General features: G+C 24.4%; 1 long non-coding RNA gene across 3 annotated transcripts; it reads right to left on the minus strand.

Moving 5' to 3' along the window:
• Window positions 1-1,209: 1,209 nt before the first annotated feature.
• On the minus strand, window positions 1,210-4,902 carry LOC111616993. 3 transcript variants are annotated; one of them, XR_002755356.1, is made up of 3 exons: window positions 4,557-4,893; window positions 2,917-3,084; window positions 1,210-1,509 (listed from the first exon to the last, which is right to left on the minus strand). It is a non-coding gene; the product is annotated as an uncharacterized LOC111616993 (long non-coding RNA). The 3 variants fall into 3 exon arrangements; XR_002755357.1 differs by having other exon boundaries at window positions 1,385-1,509; window positions 3,860-4,902; XR_002755355.1 differs by having other exon boundaries at window positions 1,385-1,509; window positions 3,851-4,900.
• Between the last annotated feature and the right edge of the window lie 142 nt (window positions 4,903-5,044).

Genomic DNA, 5,044 nt, shown 5'->3' on the forward strand with positions numbered 1-5,044 from the left:
AAAGAATGTGGTTAAAAATAGATTGAAGTTACTTTCTGATTTATATTTATTAGAAAGAAACAGGAACTTATTACTGGTTCTTTCTAGTAAAATGCAATTGTACTTTACTGTATATAAATTATTTATGAAGAAAAATTGCCTGAACTATTTATTTTCTGACTTAAATTAATAAATAGAATCGTTCTTTTATTCTATCGCTTAAAAGATTTAGTCAGTATTCAAGAAAATAAATAAAATATTCTCACAAAATTCTTGTGCTTTCATTATTATTATTATTATTTCAAAATGATTTTCTTTTAATTATTTTTAAAATTTAATTTAATTAATAAGGTGAACATTGAAGTATAAATTTTCATAAATGAGTTACAGAAAAAAAATAATAGAAAAAAAATTGTAGTATTGTTAAAAAAAGAATCAAATTAATTTTTAAGATTAAATAAAAATGATGAAATAAGAATAGAAAAGAAAAATTTGTAATGAAAGAGAGAGAGAGGGAGAAATATTAAATTCAATATTGATTTCGTTTTGTAGATTTTTTACAAATATGCTACCCAGCAAGGCCAATTGTTACACTCTAGAAGTAAGTTTTTATGGTTACAGAAGTAAACAAGATCCTTCTAAAGCTGTGACGGCTTACACGGAAGATAGCTGTATCCTACAGTATTATATTGAACAGAAAATAATTTTGTTTTTTTCTTTCTATTTTTTTTATCTTCTGATTCTTGCCTTAATATTAAAAACAGATATTAAATTAGGTGAAAATATTGCTTGGGCCCTATTGGATTATTACGTTGCAACTGGTTATATATCAAGTGGGTCTGTTCCTCCGGGCATCAAAGTAGGTAAGAGAGGTCTGGTGGTGGAAAGTTCTCGTAAAGTGCTTAACCGAAAATAACACTTCCACTTTTGTGCACAGATTTGAACATAAGCTACCGCCATTCTCACTAACAATCTACCATATGAGAGGTTATAAAATACAAGCAATAAATTTGACACCATAAACTTCTATAAAATTGTAATTGCAAATGTTATTTGTGTCTCAATTAAACTTTATTGACAATTTTGAGAATTTTTTTTTATTGCAAACTCTCCATGAAAACTCTTTGTTGGGAACATATTTCAGATTGTATAAAATTTATTTGAATCTTATTTTTTTGGAAATCGATTGTCAATTTAATATTTTTATATTAACTTATTATATAAGTAATTTTATTTTATATATTTGATGATGCTATTTTATTATATGTCAACCAAATAAGCAATTTTTATAAAGATGACATTTTTGTCATTTATTGTTTTATAAATAATCTCACTTTGAAGAACAAAATGACAAAATGGATGTGCAAGGATACAGAACATGTTAACAAAATTTGAATATGAAACAAGTGGTATGTATAAATTATATTCTTTGAATGGAAATGTTCCATTTTGTTGCAAACTACTGTTGATTTATTCAAAGATTGATTCAAAAACTGTTACATGTTGACATTCTTTTGAAATGTTTCTTTCCTGCTTTGAAAAAAATAATAATAAAAATCTTTCCTGTGCATGAAGTTTATTCATTTATTTTCTTTTAAAATTGATAAATAATATAAAATAACTATAATGATTATTATTACTATACGATACAAGAAAATAAATAATTTTCTTTTAAAAAAAATATCATTACCGAGTGAAAATTTAATTGAAGAATAATCAGATTTGTATTAATAATGTAATTAAAAAAGATGAAAACATGAACATTTTAAATTGTATAATAAAAAGTATGACAGAAGGTAAATAAAACACTTTTGTAAATCTTTACAAGAATCTAAACATTGTTTTCTTTATTTAAATGAAATTTTTTTAATGATATGTTATAAAAAGTAATTCAAAATGTTTTAGATTTTTGATATTTTCATTTAAAATAATAAAATAATTAATATATTAATTATTTGTCTTTGAAAAATTTTAAAATATTTGATTCTTGTAAAATTGAGAAATTAAATTTTCTGTACTTTTTTTATAAATATATGAAAGGAAGCAAATTCTAAATGCATAAATGAACAGAACCAAATGTTAAATTGCATTATTAATTATTGATAAAAATTAATATAATAGATTATTATCTACTTATATATAATTATTAATTCATGAAAATTTATAATTGTTATGTGTATGTTTATAATCATATTTAAGTTGATTGATTTATAAGAATATATATATAAGTAATCTAATTAAGCAACTTAACTAATTAATTATGATTTGTTATACTCAATAAAGAACAAATATAATACGAATTAACCTCAATAATAAATTTATAAATGTTTTATATTAATAAAAAAAAATTGTTTTGATAACTTAATATGCTGAATAATAATGCCTAAAAAGTTCAAGTTTTCTGCAATAACTTTCCATGTAATTATTGATACGAGATAAAATTTATCCATAAATTTTATAAATATTAATAATAAAGTTATTAATTATGAAATGAATATCAAGTTTATATTCAATGTTAAAATTTAATAATTATATTAGTAATTATAATACATTAGTTCAATTTGTCAAAGGATGGCTGTACATTAGTGTGCAATATAATGCAAAAGTATGTTAAGTAATTCAGAAGAGAATTTATGTTGGTATATACATGCATTATAATTGTATTTTGCACTTTAACATGTAATTTTTTTAGTAAAATTGCAAGATTTATTAAAAAAAATAATAATAATAATTTTCTTAAATGGCATTATTTTGATACTAATTAAAAATATGTTATAGAAATTATTAACTTTGCATTTATTAATCTTTAAATAAAATCAATTTCAATACATTTTTACATGAAATACTTATTTGTTTAAATATACTTCTAAATATTATAAATGCCATTAACATGATACAAATAATTTATTAAATAAATGCCTAAAATTTAAACCTTACCTTCATAATTATTACATTTGACAGAAATTATTAATTTAATGGTGTATCCCATCTTGAAAATAGATACGGTTCTCATCTCTCCAAAGTATTCCGGGAATAAAAGGCAATGCAATATCACGTGTCATTAACTTTGAGGAATCCGCAATACTCGTTCATCAATAGTTTTAGCTAGAAAAGTTAAAGTTCTAAGCAAAATAATAGAAAAGTTTATCAACATTTTCTGATGAAACTTGGTATTTGATATATATATAAAAAATTTTTTTTTAATTTTAACTGTTTTTATATTGATCTCCAAACTACCCAAGAGTCTTTAGTTATAAAATACTACTGACCAAAGAAACATATTTTTATAATTATAATATATATAAAATAAATTACNTGAATTTTAAATGTTTAAGAAAACTTTTTCGAAAATAAAAACCACATATTCAGAGCAGAGTGTAACTTATAACAAATTTGATTGAGATTTGCCCAATAGTTGCCCAACACAGAGCTCTAGTCCTTAATTATAACAACCCTGAACTTTTTAAATTCGAAAAACCTTTCAGTTACAAACCTAGAACTGAATTTAACAGAATTATTCCTAATTAATTTTCTATATACTGTATGTTACGTTATGTAACATAAGCAAAAAATATACAATAATTGCTGTAAATTATGCATATGTTATATATTTTTTAGATTTTTATGTTTTTTTAATTTTATTGTCTTAACTATATATATATATATATTTTATAAATTTTTAAAATATTTCGTACATTAATGCATTAACATATAACACATTATTTCATCATGATTTTTTATTTTTTGTTAGTTTTTGGTTTTAACCATATTTCATTGTTGAGAGTTGTTGTTAATTGGAAGTGGATATTTTTCGTCGACTGACTGTTCCTAATTATGTATAAAGTAAATAAATGATAAAAATAGCTAGTACAATCAATACTGATAAACCCAATCAAGTTTGGACACTTCAATAACAAGTGTGAGATGCATGTTCATCACAGCTACTAACATTCTGGCAGTGACCGTGCCTGACAAATCTGCTCATTTTGTACACCTTGTTCTCTACGTGGTGGCTGTCGTCCGCATCTGTGTTCCGAGACGTCAATAAACTCGGCGACACGTGACGGCTGTTGCAAGGACCGAGCAGAAGCGGTTGCAGAGAACCTTTGCCGGACAAGACGTTTTGATTGCCCTTTCCAATGCAAGCGAGAGAACCTCCAGAGTACGGATGACAACTCCTAACGCCAAAGTTATCAAACTGACAGTGGAAGAAAAGAACTAGTGACAATGACAAAGGAGCAGAGTTTGCACCCACTAATAGGTGACTCTTGACATTTTTGGTGATGACACATCAAATGACAATGTCCACATCATAATCTCACTGATAACTTATTATTTAATTTTAAAATCACTGCTCAACTTTTTATGGCAACCAAAAAAAAATGAAAAGGGGAAAAAAACAAAACATTTAAAAATAAATTTAATCTGCTAAGTAATTCATGCTGCTGAAAGTCAACAAAGATTTATCCCGAAGTGGCTTAAAACATACATTCTGAGATGTAAACAAAGCAAGAAAATTTTAAAATTTCTTAAAATTTAACTAAAATTATTAATATTACGTGACAAATTAAAACTACATTCATATCCAATATCATTAAAAATGACGAGTTTTCCTTGAATTTTTTATATGACTGAAGGAAATATGAGAATTCATCCTCATTATGAACAACTCATTACTCCATTCCTCAACATGCTTCCCTTCAGTGCTTCCCTCTAGCGTCGATTTGCTTTCTTTTCAAAATTAACTAGAAAAAAATTATCTATAAAATCCAAATTAATCCTCAAATTACAAATTAAATACTAAATAGGATATATGTAAACAATTTCAAAATTTCTTCTACATCGTCCTCTTCAATTAGCAAGCGTCACAATATAAAATTTAAATTATGTACAGGAACCTAATTTATTACGAGGATTATTTAATTGTTAATATCTTATTATTAAGAATTAACCAAATTATTATTATTTGTGGCAACATTGATTAAATAATGTACGAGTATGTGCTGCCATCTAGCGTTTCATTCTCTTCATCGACATTAAAACAATTCTTATTTATGTATACATA

This window comes from Centruroides sculpturatus, unplaced genomic scaffold, assembly GCF_000671375.1.
Source record: "Centruroides sculpturatus isolate CEXI.00-Female unplaced genomic scaffold, Cexi_2.0 scaffold4471, whole genome shotgun sequence".
NCBI lineage: Eukaryota > Metazoa > Arthropoda > Arachnida > Scorpiones > Buthidae > Centruroides > Centruroides sculpturatus.